Source organism: Mytilus edulis, chromosome 8 (assembly GCF_963676685.1).
Source record: "Mytilus edulis chromosome 8, xbMytEdul2.2, whole genome shotgun sequence".
Classification (NCBI taxonomy): domain Eukaryota; kingdom Metazoa; phylum Mollusca; class Bivalvia; order Mytilida; family Mytilidae; genus Mytilus; species Mytilus edulis.
The window spans coordinates 13,418,125-13,439,000 of record NC_092351.1 but is presented as its reverse complement, the minus strand read 5'-3'; the positions used below and the strand labels follow the sequence as shown (position 1 = coordinate 13,439,000).

The following is a 20,876-nucleotide window of genomic DNA, read 5'->3' as shown; positions in this document are numbered from 1 at the left end:
AATAAAAGCTTGAAAAAAAAATTGTTTCATTTTATTTCACTCATTCAAGAAATGTTTTCCTGCATGAATGAATTTAAATTAGATATATTCAATCATTTGGGCTTTGACAGACTTTTAAACCATAACATATTTATCTCAGTCCCTGATGGTCACATGAGCATGATGGTAGTGCAACAAAAATATACAATATACTAGGTTGTCGGGTAAATGTGGATTGCGGATTAAGAAGTTGGATATCAAACATGAAAAAACAAACTGAGGCGAATTCAACACGGATATGTATTTTCTCTTCAACAAAATTCTAATTCTCTTTATTTTCATTTAAACTGGGCTAATACATTTTCTGGCATATACAATAAAAATGAACATACGATAAAATTGTGAATGGAAATTGGGATGTGTCAAAGAGACATCAAAACAACCAAAGAACAGACAACAGCCAAAATGATAGGTCTTAATCCAAGTGGGGTTAACATATAAACAGACGACGAACAGCAAACAGTGGATCCAACATTTGATAATGTCAACTATGTACCACAAGACCACAAGATACCTTTTGAACATATTTACATACTTGAATTATTCTATGGAATTTATTTCTGCACAAAAACGAATTCAGAAAGTTAACTAAATTGTTGAATTCACATTTTAGTGCAAAATTTGATCGATTGATTGTTGATTGCCTAAAGTCTAGTGGCACACATGTCATGCATATCTAGGACGAAATGTCATTTAAAAAAAGATTATGGAGTAATAATTATGACAAATGTTAAAATTTTCGTATCATTTGGTAAAATATCTAAAGTCAACTTTGCCTATGTAGATAGAATGAAAATGTAAAAAAATAGTTCAGCTGAAACGTGCTCCTTATTAGTATTTAGTGCAAGAAAACGTTTGTGAACTGTTTCAGACAGACTAGACTTCTTAGCAGCCGAGTGTTTAGACGCACCCGGCTGGAAAAATCGATGTGCTTTATATCTAGTTCCTTTGCAAGACTTGTCATTCATATTCTTCAGTAGGGCAGAATATTTCAACGCTAACAGTCAACAATTCTGCTTTATACCAGACACGCAATAGTATTTTTGAATTTCTTTAATTAAATACCAAGTTTAATAAGAACTGAAGTACTGCACATCGGATGACCGCAAGTTCTTCTGGATGGTCACAAGCACTTGCCTCAGAAAAAAATCACATCTTTATACCTGAAAGTGAGGTTAATGTACAGATGTATTTTTTTCTGGGACAAGTTCTTGTGTGGAAGATAAATAAACGAAAGGGAATTTAACATCACCGTAATAACTATTATATATATATTGTAGTGATACAAATCAATATACTATTTATATTATATTAATATTTGTATATTACAGCAGGGACTTTCTATAGAAAAAACACCGATATTTAATACTCAATATGTTTCCTTGAATATTAACATATTCTCATTCGGTCAATAAAATATGAAACTGATATATTGAGATTAATACAGAACATTCAGAAATGTTAATGTTATAAAAATGTTGTTATATCAGAGACAGGTTATGAACGCCATTATAAAAGATGAACAGGTAATATACATGTTGATCTGTAATACCAATAGTCCAGTCGATTTGTGCAGATTTTTGTCAAAATTGCTCAGATTGTGGTAAAAGCATAAAATTTGGCATAGTAGTAGTATATGACATGGACAACATTTTAAGCTATGGACCCAATCTGAAAATCGAAATTGGCGGAAGAGGCGGCTATTTTAAAATGGCGGCCGTTTGATCTCAATAGATTAATAATAGAAAATAATGAAAATGATACAAGAGAAGATATTGACATGAAATCTGGTTGATAGAATGACAGCGCTGAATCCAATTGTCTTGTAGAACAAAAGTTTCGGAAATATTACCCATATTGAATGGCGGCCATCTTGAATGAAAAAAATTTAAGCCAAAATATGTAGTCATTATTCGATATAATAAAAAAAAATGCATTGTGGAAGATCTATACAAATGCATTCGTTTGAACTATATAAACAGGACAAAAAGATAGCCTTTCCCCCTCCCCGAGTTATTCCTCTGTTTTGTGTACAAAAGCATTAAAACGCGGACACGAAGAGGATCATAAAATGAACTATTACTCTGCAAGCAATATTCGTGCAACCGCTTGTTCGACATAGAATAACAGAAGAATTTTATTTTATACGTAGAAATAAAGCAAGAAAATATTTGTATACCTGTCGTTTATAATAGTTGGCTGATTACTGGATAATTCGTTTTGTTGCTATTGTTCATTTTAAACAACTTTCAAAAACCTTGATTGCAGACATAATGAATTTTATATCACACAAGTAATCAACATCAACTGCTCAAATGTTCTCAATTGACGATGAAAATATCTAACAATGAATGAAATGTACATGTATATGTTTTGTCAAACCACACTCTGTTTATCATATTCTATCACATTGTCCTCCACATCAACATAGAGTAGAACAACTTAATACTGCCTTTACACATTTGAATTTCCTTAGTAACCGTGTTCACTTTGACTTCTAAGTTAAGCGCTTGCTGCAGGAAATTATTATATAGTCATATGGTATATTCATCACAATTGACAAGGACTGTTATCTGAGGACTTCATATATATTGATTTTTTGGTAGCCATCTTAAATGATGGCCATTTTGAAAACATGAATTTCCAATAAATAATTCTTCGCTTATCTTATTAATTCACTGTTTGCATTCATACTTTTTTTACTAATTTATATTTGATATTCATAAAGAGGTCATGTAAGGCATGCACATGTTTACAAAATTAAGATTAGTATCAAAATTTCGGTTAGTTACTTACACGTTTGCCTAAGTAACTTTTTAAAACAGAAATTACGTATATATTATATAATTTATGACCGAAAGTTGTTTTTTTTTGAAAAGATTAAAACTGTAGATTTCGAAAACACTGGAACTAGATATAAGAAAAACATAATGAGCAATTACACTGGAAGGAATGTGTGAAACGGCAAGAGAGGACATGTAAGGGTTTGCAATGCCAAGCAGATACAAACAGAACAGTCATAGACATTTGAGCTGGCAATCACTCTTTTGATGCATTGGGTTTTGAATTGGTTTTCCTTTCGCTCAATTCGAACCAGTTAAATGAGGGCTATGGAACTGCAGAAGCACTCCAGGATCACAAGGCAAAATGGCACAAATAATGTCAAACAAATTTTCAGACCTCAAAATATTTCATCAGCAAAATGGAAAACATACTTCTGATGCTGAAGATTAGTTGCCAATTGAAAGGAAACAATAAGTGTTAAGTGGAACTGGATCAAATAGAACAATGACTGCAATGTATTTTTTCTGTGGTGATGTATCTGAAGATCTCCATGATACATCGACATTTTCAAATCAACAAAAAAAGGGCATGACTGTGCACTTGTACTACAATACATACTCCCTTAGCCAAAGTTAGAGCTGGAGATGTCAAATCACTAGTATAATGCTTAATGATTGATGAAACTTAATAACATAGCAAATAGGCAGAAAAAAAGACACAGAAAGAAAGCCAGGAATCTTTTATCCTTGGAGTTGTGCTTTCCTAAATAAGGAAATACATTGATGGCACCAATCTCCAAGCTTGCAGAATAGCCTGGAAGATCTTGGAGTTATCATGGAAAGACGAACTGATACAACGTAGTTAACAAAATTGGAATGTAGCTGCCATATGATATCTATAAGCATACAAGCAAGATAAATTAGTGCTCTTGATTTTTAACAAATGTAATCGTGAAGCTCTGAAACAGACCTAATAATAAAAGGGTAAAAATGAAGGCATCACCATAGCCATCGCAGGCAAAATATATATGCTTGATACTAAGAATAACTTTACAGGGACACTCAATAACAGCTGGTGACACGAATCAGTTCAACAGACATAAGTTTTCTTAGTACGAATGGCCAAACATCAAGACACAGTCCAGAAATATCGTTGAGTGGCAGACAAGACTTACCATTTCTCAGCTATACTAGTTCGATTGTGCAACTCGTCGTTGAAAGGATACAACTGCAACTTATCAGTCCTCAGATAGAGAGTAAGATGTCTTAAAGATTGTGGAACTGATTCATTTGGAAAGCCTAGATTGAATGTTCCTTAAACCTTTTTATAGTAACAAGCTTAACTCTTAAAACTATTCTAGTTACTATGACTATGAAGAGGCCTTCATCATCACGACTAAAAGACATGGCCTGTTTCAGAACTTCCCCAACATATTCGTTGAGAATCCGGAGAAAGACGCAACCTTTCATGTGTACTTTCATATCATCTATGGCAGCTAGTATTAAATTTTTTAGAAGTGTTGTTTTAATAAGTCCTTCCATGACAACTCATATTTACTAAGAACGTTTACTGTACAATTTACCAATATCATCAATTTCAAATATTAAAACAATATATGTTCCAGAGTGTGAGCCGTCACTATTTTCTATCAATTTGGCAGCCCCATTCCATGGATAACAGATTCTTGACTTTTTTTTCTGTGTCTCGAATTCTGCCTAATTGCCCTGACTTGCAGTTTTAAAAAACATTTAGCATGATATCTGCAACTGAAATATTAATCTCCAGCACTGAGTCTTGCTAAAAGAACAATGGTTAGTAGTTCAAGTGGCAGTCACATACTCTATTGTCGATCATAATTGTCGAGGCTTAATAATGATAGTCAGATACCTCATCACAATGAAAGAAAATATCCTGCAGTCATATTGTTCTTGTTAATTCATCACAATCGTGGCTGGTTATTTTACTAGTATTTTCAATCCGTGACTCATCTTAGACTTTGTTCCTGACAAAATATGTTTTGATCTTAAGATTTGCTTTGACATGATAAGCACCTTTTGCCTTGTGATTCTGGAGTGTTTCTCCAATTACATGGCCTTCATCAACTTGGAACAGTTGTATGCTTACAAAAATGACTGATTACCAGCTCAAATGTCTACGTCTGCTCTTTTTGTATTTGATTGGCATTGTAAATCCTCATGTGTCCTCTCTTGGCATAACGGAATTCTTTCCAGTCTTTTTATTATTTTTTCAGCTCCATTGACTTGATAAATACGTATTATTGCTTTTCAACATACAGTGGTCATAACTTATATTGTATATACGCATTTTTGGTGGTAAAAAAGTAACTAAGCCCTACATGCTAAACTTCAATTATAAGAATTTACGCGTTTTTTTTAAATACATTTATTTGTAAACATATGCATACCTTATTTGAGCACTTGGTGAATATATCCTATATGAATAGCAACAGTCATATAAATAAATGATAAGAAAAACTAGATGTAAATGCATATAAAACTTAGTATTAATTCAAAAAACAATTTAGGATAGCGAATACTGATATATTTGAAATTTACGTTTCCAAAATGGCCACTATTCAAGATGGCCACCTAATACTTCAATAGTCATCAGTTGATATTCTTTGTCATAAGATATACGAAAGTTTATCAAAATTGGTAATGTAATATATTTTTCATATTTTTAATAATAATTTTTATTAACTTTTTGGACATGATTTCAAAATGGCGGCTTTAGCCGCCATTTTGAAAGTTTTGAATTTGGTCCATGGCTATAAATGTTAGTTAAGACATCAACTAACACTCTGCAAAATTTTATGCTTTTACCACAATCTGAGCAATTGTTTCACAAATCGACTTGACTACAAGGAAATGTCAAGGTATATCACTACCTATATATATATGTCAAAGAAATTAGTAAAGCATGACCATTCATGATTTAATTGGGGTCTTTAATATGGGTATAATACAGTATACAGTATAAAGCGGACAATGTTTTTTAGATTTTTAAAAGAAATTCTTTATTTTCATTAAATAATGCAGGCACGTGTCATCGATTACGCACCTACTCAGCCGTGAATTATCAACAAAATTGATTGGATTATCCTTATTGCTTATGACTATAATGATGGGGAGCGTCTAACCACCACCTATGCCGCCTTTGTGCAATAAGCTCATGAAACTGCACTAAGCCAATGATGGGATTGTGCTATGAATGAAAAAAACAAACCATCGGACGTATTTTTTCATGAAAATAATGTATCTGAATTTTTAAGTCTTAAAAAATTGAAGTGAATAGATATAGCAAGATGTGGTATGAGTGCCAATGAAACAACTCTCCATCCAAATAAAAAAATATAAAAGTAAACCATTATAGGTAAGGTAAGGCCTTCAACACGGAGCCTTGGCTTACACCGAACAACAAGCTATAAAGGGACCCAAAAATAACTAGTGTAAAACCATTCAAACGGTTAAACTAACGGTCTAATCTATATATAAAAAAACGAGAAACGAGAAACACGTATAAATTACATAAAACAAACGACAACTACTGTACATCAGATTCCTGACTTAGGATCGGTGCAAACATTTGCAGCGGGATTAAAAGTTTTAATGGTACCAAACCTTCTCCCTTTTCTGATACAATAGTATAACATCACAACATAGAAAAACACACGATGAAATATCAATTGGAAGGCTTAAGTCGTTATTTGATTTTTTGTGTCATCAAAGGTGTTGTCCGACGGCACGTGCCAGTAATTAACCAGGTTTAAAAATCACTGATCCATGAAGAAATAAGGAAACATGACAATCAACTGAATTATGATTTAAATTTGTATATAATTAGGCATTAAGCTTAAATCCTAGGCAATAAGCTAACGCCTAGGCATTAAGCTTATTTCCTGAAATCTGATGATGATTATTCAACCTTTTCAACCTATTGCCGTACATAATTTTAGGCAATAAGCGAACTCTGGAATTTATGTATATTTGATGATTTATTCTTCATATAAAGAAGTTTCTGTAATATACTCCTAATATAACATGTATTCATATACATTCATTCGACAGATCTTCACAAATTTAAGTATGTTTATTTAGTAATTTTAGCAGTTAAAAATTAGAATTAAGGATGTATTCTTCTGACGTTTCAGTCTCATTGAAATCTCGTTCTAGAATTAGTTTCCAAAACATGTGATACAAGTGGAAAATATTAATGAATATAAAAAAAATGACAAAAACCAAACTTAACTATGTTGAAAATTGTGTAAATTTACAATAAGCAGTTTTTTAAAAAAAAATTTTTTTTTAAATTTTACTATTAATCAAGTCAATCTTCTTAGCCAAAATTTTGAGATATTGGGCGAGGGGTACAAAAAATAATTATATAGAAACAAGACAAATGTACATCCCGTATCACTTTTTTTTCTTTTCAAATTTCTTAGATATGTAATTTTTCAATTATTTATAAAATAAAAATTTTGAGAATTTGAAATAATATGCATTTTGTTCTTAAAACAGTTAAAAATATATAATTTCCAAAATTGACAGCATGGTAAATTTGACACGAAAAAGCCTAAAAGTATGATAAAACTTTCCAAATTAATATCTACCTGTAGTTGGTTTTTTTTAAAGTTAAATTTATTCAGATTGGTCCACTTTATCTTTAACATGTTTAATGAATGAATTATTATGAACAAAATCAAATTTTAAACTGGGATTTTTTTCTCAAGATAATAGCCCAAAAATAAGTAAAAGTTGATGAAAAATCATCAAAATTGGGTACTTTCAAAGGGCCGTAACATAAAAAAGAAATGACCATAAGACTTTTTCTTCAACAATTATTTTTTATAGTCATATTAACCCTAAAATCAGGTCAAGAAATATTTGGCTCATCAGAGGTGTACATCCTTAATTCATACTATTTTGTGGTATTACAAAAATTAAATAAGATTAAAATAAAAAGTGATTGTATCCAATAAAAAAATGGGGAGATTCTATTCAATAATTATAATGATTAAATGAAATTGTTTACACTTCACTAGTCGAGCTGAATTAAACTGGTCAAAAGTACACAAATTTAAGATTTTTGCTCACACCATTTTCCTTTTTTTTTATTAGATATTAATATGTTATAATTATTTTTCAAATGTATTTTTTTATCTAAATGAATAAATGTCTTTTATTTACTCGCATTTATATTTAAGGCATTAAGCTTAATGCCTGCACACATTTTCAGGATTTAAGCTTAAATCCTAGGATTTAAAACTAATGCTTAACGTCATTTAGGCATTACACTTATTGCCTAGGCGTTAGCTTATTGCCTAGGATTGAAACTTAATGCCTTATTTCACTTATTGCCGCTAATATATATACAAAAAGAAGAAATTTGAAACGTATTAAAAATTTGAAAAATGATAAGTCTTGTGGCGAAGACGCTGTTATAAATAAATACATAAAAGCAACTTCAAACCAGCTTATCGATATTTATGAACATTTGTTCAATTTGATATTTGATACTGGAGTTGTACTAGAGAGTTGGCTAGTTGGTGACATTATATCAAAATTCAAGAATAAAGGAGACCGAAATTTTCCTAAATATTTTCGGCCAGTTACCATTGTTAATTATTTGGGTAAACTATTTACGGCTGTAAACGAACGTTTGAACAAATATTCTTTCGATTTCCTGATTTTACATGAAACACAATGTGGCTTTAGGCATGGTTATAGTACTATGGATAATTTATTTAAAGTTTATTCTCTGTTTGAACTTCTGAAGAAAAGAAAGAAAAAACTTTTTTATGCATTTATAGACTTGGAAAAGGCTTTTGACAAAATTTGGATGGATGGTCTTTGGCATAAATTGCTGTTAAACAATGTTAATGTGAAAATGTTAAATGTGATACAAATTATGTACAAACATATTAAATCAAATATTAATTTTAATAACAGCAAGTCTGATTATTTCACCCACGGCCGAGATCAGTCTGATAATTTGTATAGATATCGTTATTATTGACAAGTCCGTTAGTTTAGAAAGTCCCTGTATCATCGAACCAACTTTTAACTTATTTTTTTTTAATATAATGACTTATCATAATTAATGATTTTGGTGCATATTTAACCTTTGCTTCATATCCTTAGTGCAGTATTTATAAATTCGTCAAGCTTTATTGGATTCAATCAACAATATGACAACTGGACACAAAATCTGCGCGTGCCATTTAAAATGTTAATAACTCTTTTATTTCTGAATATATTTACACCAAAAATTGAATATATGCTCTTTATTCTAAGCTTTATCGTACTGAATGAACTTGGTGCTTATTTGACTTTTCCTTCATGGGCTAAGTGCACTTCCTGGAGCTAAGTGCACCAAGGCGGCCTAGGTAGTGTTGATATGAAAACAGCGTTTTGAATAAAATAGAATTATACATGTTCAACAATGTTTTACATTGTTTCTGAATTGTTCCTTGTTATTAAATACTTTAAGGATAGTGCATTTCAGTGATTATGGAGAGAAAAATATATATGATAATTGACATTTTGTATTGATGTAAATTGAATAAATTTTAATTACAAAGTTGCTTTATTTATAATAGTTCAAGAAAAACACAAAAATATCTTTTAAATGAGTCTTTTCTTGTTCAAAGAAATATATTCTCAATACCGAATTCTAATTGTCTAGATAGCAAACCATGATCGCACACACATCATTACTGCATCTAAGAAAAATTCTTCCCTTTTTCGTTTGTTTATTTTTTTTTTTTTTTGTATTTTTGTTCTCCAAATATTCCTTTTTTTATATTTTTGTGTCTTATCCAATTTGTAATTGAACAAATGAAATATTAAAATATGTTTAACTAAACTAAATTGTGACTTTTTGTCCTGTGACTTTTTGTCCTACATTCGTTTATTGAACATGAATGACCACCTATATGATATACATCGAAATCCTGTGACACCAGTGTAATCTGTTGAATACCCTCAAAACTACACATCACAAAGTTTTAAAAAAATACAATTACAAGTATACGGCGTCAACTCATTCAACATTTTGAACTCTAATGATAACTTGATCTATCATAATTTAAAACAAGACACTTCTATATAGTGCAAGAATATAAAATTTACGCTACATTTTAAAACCGATCAGAATTTAATAATAATAGCAGTGAAATATCGTTGTTAATTAACGGACGCAAATTCGGCTACGCGTATTCGCGCAGACACTGACTCTACAGAAAGGCAGATCACGGATTAATTTGAGTATTGTTTGTCAACAAGTATGACCACCATAGAGGTGGACGTCGGACGCGAGCGCTATATTTGGACCTGCGCGCGTACACTGACGCTATATTCGGGCCTCAGCGCGGACGTCATAGTTGGACTTGACATTGGGATGCATGCCTAAGGGTATGACTCGCACGAACGCCGTATTTGGGCGCGGACGTTGACGCAATAGTTTGGCTTAAACCCTGGACGCTATACCTAAATGTTTGACCAGGCTACCCCTCAAGGTGGACGTTACGTCACTCAATCCAGTAGACGGCACTATAAACAGATGCACGTGTAAATCGTGAAACATTCAGTATACCTTATAGTACAGCCCATGTACTCTTATACTTCACATACTGAAATCTGTATATAAAGAAATATGACTTCATAAGTCTTAATGTCAAAAATAGTTAAAAATATATTTAAACTCAATGCAAGACAATATTCTATGCTTGAATCTAATAACAGCCAAATATGAAAAATAATATAATAACTGTAATATTCTTTCTGTCTTGCAAAGTAACCAACTTAAAGTAAAATATAAACTCTTTCATACTCATGGGCATCAAAGTGGACTTTCTTACGTTTCCATAACACATTCATATCTTTAATTTCATACCAAAGATAAAAATATAGAAATGCATGCATCAAATTCTACAGTCCTTGGATGGTGTAAACTTCCCACTTACACCATACACCATTACACCATACACCTTGTACCATTACACCATACACGTTACACCTTTGCACCATACACCTTACACATTACACCATACACCTTACACATTACACCATACACCATTCCCCATCCTATGTACACGATCCGAAATTACCCATAATGCAATTAAATTTCAAAGAAAGTGTGCGACTACAAAATATCCATATCTTATCTATATGTTTGAAAAAGTCCACGGTCGTAATTGAAAATACACGGATAATGCATCTAATCAATGAGAAAAGAGAATAATGTGCAAAACAATAAATAAAGATTAGAGAAATATTGGCGAGAAAAAAAAAGAATAAAGAAATATGATAAAAAAAAAATAAAAAAAAGTGAAATGTAGGCTGCTGAAACATAAAGAATAGGGAAATATAGGGTGCTCAACTATAAACAGCGGCAACAGAAGCAAAAACAGCTGCTGTTGCTGCTGCTGCTGCTTTTGCTGTTGCTGCTACTGCTGCTGTTGTTGTTGTTGCTGATGATTTTGCTGCTGTTGTTGCTTATGCTGCTGCTGCCAGTGGCGCATCCAGAACTTTTCAGAGGGAGGGACGCTGACTGACCTAAGGGGGGCCCGGTCCAGTCATGCTTCAGTGAATCCCTATATAATCAACCACATTTTTCCCCTAAAGGGGGGCCCGGGCCCCCAAGGCCCCCCTGGATCCGCCTGTGACTGCTACTGCTGGGTTAGATCTTGGTAATATAGTTGCTCATCGGAAGAATGCTTACTTCTCATATGTCTTTGAAGATCGTACGGCCACACATTCACATTACGGCAAAGATACCACTTATATAGCCAGTATCATTTAATTAAAACCGGTTCAAACCGGTTCTTGTTTCTCTGCACAGACATAATTCTTTCACGTGCACACCAATTTAAAACGGAGGATAAATAGTCATATTTTCTTGTATTCCTTTTTTTTTATAGTTTAACAGCCCATAGTTCTCTATTCCTTATAGTTTAGCAGCCGTATATTTCTGTATTCTTTATAGTTGAGCACCCGATATTTCCCTATTTCTTATGTTTCTACATTTCACTTTTCTTTATTATTTTTTATCATATTTCTTTATACTTTATTTTTTATCATATTTCTTTATACTTTATTTGTTCTCGCCAATATTTCTCTAATCTTTATGTATTGTTTTGCCCATTATTTTCTTTTCTTTAAACCCCATCCAAACTCCTCGTATATAAATATAGATTGATTAGATACATTTGAAGATAAAAATCAATTACAACCGTGGACGTTTTCAAACATATAGATAAGATATGTTAAATGAGGAACAATTTTTAATGACCAGACGTGGATTTTAGTTGATTATTTGGGATGAAATTTTAATCATGACTATATGATGTTAATCAAAAGTGGTTCAAATGAAATGGAAAGAAACACTTAAATCTAAAGATAATTATTTTTTGTCACAGACGATATTTCTATAGTTGTTGCTTATGTCCGTTAATTATATCTAGAACCAAATAAATATAGATTCTACCACTGCATCGAGTGTAATACGATATTTATCCACTCGAGACAGTTAAATTTTCAAATTTAAAACGCGAGGCTTGTCCGAGCGTTTTAAATATTTAAAATTTAACTGTCGAGAGTGGATAAATATCGTATTACACGAGATTTGGTGGTGGAATCTGTTTCTCTAATGATTTTTCTAACATTATGCAGGCAAACTTATTCCTTCTTTTCGAATGATCTGCAAAAAGATGTGTTCTTTCTATGTGACGTCATCATGGTCGCCTTTTTTCATGCCGTCACAATAGGAAATTCAGAGGAGGGCAAGAAAATGCAACGTCATTATCGGATTTTAACCAATGAAGAACTGAGATCAAACGAACCACACGTTGATTAAATTTTTTTTATACAATGGGTGCAGAAAGGGATAAATTGACGAAGAATTAGAGAAAAAAAAGTGTATACCTTTAAACATGTTATTGAAAGAAAGTGTATAAGATACTTATTTTTAATCAACAGCTGTGCTTTATATCTTAATCTAATTATTTGAGGTGACGTTTTAATCGGGACCATATGGTTTTAAAGGGGCACTAGCTACGATATATATAAAAAAATAAAGTATGATTTTTTTAGATCAATCATTAATCAAATTGGAATAATGAAATAATAATTTGCTTTTAGCAATCAATTTCCTTTAATTTTGTTGAAATAAGCGATTACACATAATTTTTGACTGATTCACTTGCAAGTGAAAACGTCATCATCATTCTAACCGGTATTCATGTGAACTTCAAGTTAACCCCAAGCTAGAGATTGACAACGCATGCATTGTACGTGTACTGGTTATTTAAAGAAAAAGAATGTCAACAATGAAAGTGAAACTACGGTAAATCATTTGATTACTAATTCAATGCATGTAAAATCATTCTTATATGGTTAAAAACAATGAGAAACATCTATTTTTAATCTATAAAATAAAATCAAACAGACCTATAAAAATGCAATTGCACGTGTTGGTTTAATCTATTCGTACCTTTATTTTTGTTTACATCGCTTATATGGTCATCTGAGGTCAAATCGATAGTTAATTAGACGGCGTCTGGACTAAAATACACACGAAACGAACCTATATATTATCTACCCCATGCTCTGTAAACTGTTTATTTTAGACTTTTGATAGTTTGGATAAATGTTTTACATTGTTATAAACCAAATAGGAGAATTTGAGTCAAATCGGTTACAATGAATTTGACAGCTAGTGCCCCTTTAATTAAGTGGTTCAAATAAATCGAAAAGCAATACTACTTATATATACAGATTTCAGTATGTGAAGTATAAGAGTACACAGTAACTTTATAGAGGAGCACTGTTCAGCCCTTGTATCATATACACGGTAAGCTGTGTTCTGTGTTTACATGTTTATTTATTTATATGTTGTCTATTTGTTCTTATGTGTTTTAATTAATGTGTGTCTTGTCTGTGTTTGTAATGTGTTATTGTTTAGTTTACGAATATCTCCGAATAGAATAGTGTATTAGAATCGATTACTTTAGATAATGATCGTTGACACAAGGTGTTATTAATATCTGTAGTATTGCTTATTGAACAGTTACCGGAAATAGACTTTGGTATAAATGCTTATGATTTGTAGTAAAACATACTTGATTAATTATGGTAATTTTGAACTGAAGTTAACTACTTGGATAATTTATATTTCATTTTATTAATATTGAGATAATAATTAGAGTTATCGAGTTAACGTATGTATTGTGTCTCATTGTGTATTTTATATGTTACAGGGTGTTTATTCGAGATTACTATAATTTACCATTAGAACCCAACTCAAGTATTATTTACGCCCAACTTGATGAGTCTACAAAAAGTTAAATGATCTGACTTCTTTGTTAGTCTTGTGTTTGACAAAGTGTCTGATGAACTCCGATTCATAAGAAATAAGAAGAGGTCGGCAAGAAGAGGTGCAAAGTGCGTTCTCATATGAGTGCCGAAAATGTCTACCTCCAAATTCAACAAATATGTTCCCAATAAGAACTTAAGCTTAATGAAGTAATTAGTCTAAGCTATCTGATTTCAACTAATGTTCATAGCTACAACAAAGAGGTTTATAGGACTATGATATCCTATATATAGCTACTGATGAATTTATTACTACTGTTTAGAAGGATATAAAAAAATAAATTTTAATTTATCCGGATTTTTTGTGTGTATGAAACTACAAAAGAGGAACGAAAGATACCAGAGGAACAGTCAAACTGCTCAGAGTCTGAAAAGACCATATGTTGTGCTCGATCAGAAAGGTCGAGTACATATTTTACTTGATAAGATTGGACATAATCTCGAAAGCACTTAACTGTACTTAACTGTACTCGACTCTACTTATTAATTCTGATTCAGTGCAAATGTGCTTGTAATTGGTAATCTTGGTGTATAGATATAGGAAGATGTGGTGTGAGTGCCAATGAGACAACTGTACATCCAAATAACAATTTATAAAAGTAAACCATTATAGGTTGACGCAACGTATGTGTGATTCAGATTTATGGGATGGCATACAATGTGACATTCTCGGTTTTTGGTCAATGTTCCCTTCTTTTTTGCCATTTTTTTTTTTTGCATTAAATCTTAATCCGGGTAAATAATTTCACATTGATTTATACACTTTCTGATACATGTACATAAATAAAAAAAAATATATCATGACAAATTTTCATTCTTGTGAACTTACAACATTGAATTGATGAATTCTACATCTTGTCTTGTTTTGGGCATTACCAATGTTGCATTGATGGTCTCGTTCATGCATATTGTTTGTCCTTTGTCATAACTAACATCATCATCAATGACTTTATAACATGTTGATCCATTTAAATTCCAGTCATCACCTGGACAGAGGATACCTGAATATTTCAAAATGAAGATTAATGTAATATAAACTTTGGTGATAACATAACCTTTGGATAGGTAAAGTTAGAATGGCTATTAACCGTACGCTTGTAATGTAAAGTGTTCAGTAAACGTGTAAGGAATTTGTTGACCCTATATGTACTAACCTCATACGTTTTAGTAGTCAAATGGTAGTTGTTATCTTATAGTTCGTTTCTGTGTGTGTTACATTATCGTTTGTTTTTGCAGCATTTTAGTGTTTCTGTTGTTTCGATGTTTTCTTCTTATTGTTGATGTATTTCCCTCGGTTTTAGTTTGTAACCCGGATTTGTTTTCTCTCAATTGATGTATGACTTTCGAACAGCGGTATACTACTTTAGCCTTTATCTATGTATTAAAGTATTAGTAAACAGCAGTAGTTCTAATAATTAATTTTGCAATAATATATGTCAATTATGGTATAATTTTTTTCAAAGCATATACTGTGCAGCTGGGATAAATGTTTTACTCTCAGTTGTATGTCTATTAACTGTATCAAGCAAATCTAGAACAGATCTATGGTAGAAATCTAACTTTTCTAGCTAGAGCTTTCAAATACAGTTACATATGTTAAAACCATAGAAACTTGACATTCCCTGTAAATCATATTTTAAATAAAACGGATTCGCTAGTACGACAATTCACAGTTTTGATGTATCTCAAACCAAATGTGTCCGTTCGCGCTACGTTATGCAGTATCAGAACCGAGATTAAACAAATGTATTGACTGTTTCTTCGTTTAGAACACAAAAAGAGGTATTGTTAATAAGTTTCGGCTCTGAGTCAGAATTATGTTTCCGTACTTTGACCTATAATGGTTTAAATTTACATATTGTGTTTTGGATGGAGAGTTGTCTCAATGGCACTCATATTACAAAATAAAAAATAGATCTAAAAATCATTTACCCTATACATTTCAGAATCACTTAACATTTAGAATAAATTGAAAGTTTAATAAATAGCCTTTACATATTCTATACAATTTAAACATCTTAACATAACTTTCATCTCAGTACTATATCCAATTTATAAGTTGATAGATGTATAATTATAGGACTTCATTCGCTGGTACTAGACTGGGATCCTGTAAACGGGATCCTATTCCATATATTTGCAAGTACAAAATAATATCCTACTTTATTAACTTAATTTTATTCAATGTTCAAATATGAATACTCAACCCACAAAATGGCTGAAGTTGCATTTTAAATATAATGAAGTTTTTCTAATAAAAGATTATAGTTCAAAAACATTTTCTTTTATTAAAACGATTGATTGATTTTCTATTGGTTGTGAAGATGATATGAAAGAAAATTAACAGATTTGACTAAGAAGGGTTCTATAAAATCACGAGACGTGAGTTTGTCAGCCTTTTAAAACGCTATATACCGTAAATCACAATGAAATTCACAACACATAAGAAATGTTTTTGGTTTTTTTTTCTTCTAGCTTGTTAAGATTTTAATATGTTAATTTAACTAAGGTATAAATGTTGATCTATTAAACACGTTTTACGAAATTCTTTGAATCTAAGGCCGTGTTCACAATGACCTTAACTCGGTGTTGTGTAACTCACACGTAAACTAAACACAGTTACGTTCTTATTGATAAAACTCAATGTTTACATGTAGTTTAAATCGTGGTTTGTCTACATGCAGTCGATAGTCAATGTAGGCCTTGTGTAGCTTAAGTGTACACTAAACTAGGCATGTAGAACATTAATTTTACCATGTATATTTAAAGAAGAAACGATTTCGGAATAAAATAGATCTATAACAATTACATGTATTAACAAAGTTCTTTACAGAAATATTTGGCTAAATTTGATATATTTATTTGTTATAAAAAAAAACTTAACGTAGCTCTATTAACCCCTTATCAAGACTCAAATCATCAGCATTGCCGAACACATAATTAAATTTATAAATTCTTTCCAAATCGATTGGACATACAAAGAAATATTTGCCACTAGTATTTACTCAAACAACGACTCACTCATAAAAACATTTCTAAAAAAAAGTGTGAGGTACATGTAAATTGAATTGTTTGTCTAGCAACTCTGATCCGTTAGAATACACTTAGAAATAATAAAAAAATAATCAAAAACTTCTTGGAGAAGAAATACCATTTGAAACAAACCGAAAAGATAGAAATGTACTGATCCTATTAAAACATCTCAATCCTTTTTCTCCGTCTGTAAGCACGCTGCTGTAGCCTACGTTTTCTAATGCACAATCGAGACATTTGTAGTATCTTTATTCTACTGCAAAAACATCGAAATGGCTTTCATAATGGAGCAACCACTTAACCTCAAAGGCTCGGGGGTATTTTTTTGTTCAAAGTCAAATTTGTTTTCCCGCGAACGTTTTCATTCCGGTTTTTTCGATGCTAGCAATAAAATAATTTTTTTAAATATTTAACACAAACATGTATGAGGAAACTCTTGATTTTTTATTTTTTTTTTTTATTTATCAAATTGGGAATCAAATATTTTTCAAATGGTCGTTCTCAAACTGCTAGAAAAGTTGTCCGAAATATTACCATTCCGTTTTACGTAATGAACATATAAATGACATATAGTTTACAAGTATGAACAAATCTTATGTACAGGTAATTAAACAAGGTGTATAGATGTGAACAAATTTTATGTTAAACCAGTGTACATTACATTAAACTAATTGTAAACATGTTTACTGTACATGGCGTTTGGTGTGAACTTGGCCTTAGATAATAACAGGGCATATGCGCAAATATGTAATGTATAACCTGTGGTCACACCTTATCAGAAAGCACGATCGTACGGCTAACGGATGAACATAAAAGTTGTCCGCTGATAAAATTGTTATCTGTTGGGAATCCGTTGATGTACTGACCAAATAAAACGGACGCGCAACGAATGCATAACGGACACACACCGGATATGCAACGTACGAGAAACGGAAACGTACCGGAAAGAATGGATATCGAAGGTTCATCCAATAGTCGAGTACCGCATAAAACGGACACCTAACGGTAGTGTACCGGATAAAACAAATGAATAAAATATACGGAAAAGTTAAAGGTGATAATTATAATACATGTAAATCGCATAAATATTCAGAAGGTTTCTGTGGAACTGGTTTTGGTTTGTTCTTCATAATGCCACCAAAAGGTAGTGTCTGGCCTAAATAAGAGCTGCTTGATAGTGAAGACGTGCCCTTACCTTAAGATCAATTATGAATAATATGAATTCATGACACTCTAGAAATCTGACATACCAATAATTGGCATTTCTGTCGGGAAATTTTCAATTGGAAATTATCCGTTACAGATCCGTTCATTGGTGAATTTGTCTACCAGACCTCCAACGGATTCATAACGTACAAGTAACGGATACAAAACGGAAACGAAAAAGACGAGTACCGTACAAAACGGACGCCTACCGGACGTTCAACAGACACTTCATCAATTGGACGTCCGTTCAAAGATTTGAAAATGCTTAAAAAAATTCACAGGACAGAACGGACGTGAAAGGATACAACGTACGCTAAACGGACATGAAACGGATATGGACAGACGTCTAACGGATAAGAACGCACGTCTAACGGACATGAACGGATTGAAAAAAGTTATCCGTTCGACATCCGTTTGAGCTATCCGTTAAAGTGTGACCTAGGCTTTACCTCTTTAATTAAAAATTAAATGCATAAGTTGACTTATCTGGGTGCCTAAGTTAGAATTGGTAACTCATGATGAAAATGATAATATTTCACAATAATGTATGTCTTCAATATAATAAAATAAATTGTAGAAATGTATTCATCGCTAGATATTTCGAACTTAACATGGAAGCTAGAGAATCAGTTGAATGTAACAAATGAAATTTGAATTGACGAAGTGCTATAGTTCTTAATTTCAGATGGTGTTGATTACTATTTACAGAACTAAATAAACCAGCAATTTAATATTTTGAAAAGTTGTATTATTTGATCGTGATATTATAAAAACCTTACGACTCCAGGCTGATAATTCTTTTTTTATTCTTTTCATTTTTTTGTATTTTTAGAATCATACATAACCCCTATTTCCAACGATAACAATTATTTTCTACGTTATTTATAATTAAATACAGAATTAAATTTGTTGTTTAACTCATTAACATTTCTGTTTTATATAAAAAATAACTTTGCTAGCTATGTTTTGTAGTTCATCTATTGTTAATATTGATCAGTTCAGCCACACTGCTTTTTTTTTAATTTATTCCCTGAAATACCAACTTTCAATTTAGTTTGTAATGTATGTACTATACGAAACACAAAATAAAGATAACATTTTCTACATCTTTAAATACAAAACAGTCAGTTTGAAACTTACTTTAATTTAATGCACAATTTGAATATTCTCAGACGTAAAACATATAAGCGCATACCATACCTTTCACCAGCCCGGGTCCAAAAATACTCCACAGCAAAAATTGATGCAACATGCTCAATAGACTGTTGCTATTCTAAGGTCAATTTAGCTGTGCATTTGTATATAAAGCTACGTTAAGGCGGAATAAGCTTGCCAATCCTGAAAAATCATTATTGATAACAATATACCTTTTTGTCAAATAGCCAGTTGGTGAGTTTTGTTAAAGACACGTGATCTGTAATCATTTTTATCTCTTTGTTAAATTAAATGATTGCAACTGGAGGAAACAGTGAATATCAATTTTATAAACTGTGTTTTATCCTGCCTGGGATTAAAATTAGTGGATGAAACCGAGGCGACAATAAAAAAAATGTATAGACTGAAATAAAAAGCGCTATGGTAAAACGGCAAAACGGAAAGATAACAAAAAGACAATCAAGTCCACAGAACCCAACAAAGAAAACTAGAGACTAAGAAACCCGAGCTCCTTAAAAAACTGGGGGTGTGGGGGGTGTGGGGGGGCATTCCTTTACCAAATATAAGGGCACATTTTGTCACAATCGAAGTAAAGGTAATGATTTTGATAATTAGAACTTGTATATAGAAAGTGCCCCCCCCCCCCCCCCCCCGAATATAATAATAGGACACTAAAACTCTAAAATATGGTATCATCTTGGAGACACATGCGATATCGTTGCTGTTGTTTGCAAAGTTTTTACACACAAATCAAAAAATCTACTGAAATCATCGTTTTTGTCTCCAACATTAGTTCCCAAACGACGTCTGTTGCCATATCGTCAATAAAATTGTTCTTTTCAAACAATTGTTTATAATATGTGACACTCATTTTGAACTTTAACATTAAATCCGAGTTATTATGCAGACTTGATTGCATCTTTATGTTGTATCTTTATTTTAAGTTAAAATGTAAGATATTTACTTATTCGTAAAAGAGTTAGAAACAGAAAACTGTAAACTCAGTTAGCTTTCTATTTGGTTTGGGCACTTTCATCATACATGTTCAAATCCAGTAATGTGTGCCTCTGTCAGTTTTTCCATGCCTAATGTACCATACATATTAAGCTTGTCATTTTGTAATGTAATGTAATGATTTGCGATTTGTTTTTGAAGGAGGTAAATCATAGCAATTTAGAACTTTATTTACGTAAAACATGTATAAACCTAATTTAAAATTATAATCATTTCAGTCATTAAATTACGATTATTTAATACGATCATAGG

The 20,876-nt window shown here is 31.7% G+C and overlaps 1 long non-coding RNA gene across 1 annotated transcript in view; it reads right to left on the bottom strand.

Moving 5' to 3' along the window:
• Positions 1 to 19,815, bottom strand: part of LOC139484863 (uncharacterized) — a 38,028-nt gene extending 18,213 nt beyond the window's left edge. Inside the window, exons 1-2 of the long non-coding RNA XR_011655175.1 lie at positions 19,656 to 19,815; positions 15,046 to 15,217 (exon numbers count right to left, since the gene is read on the bottom strand). This is a non-coding gene — a long non-coding RNA (uncharacterized lncRNA). The remainder of the gene's footprint in view (positions 1 to 15,045; positions 15,218 to 19,655) is intronic.
• Positions 19,816 to 20,876: the final 1,061 nt, after the last annotated feature.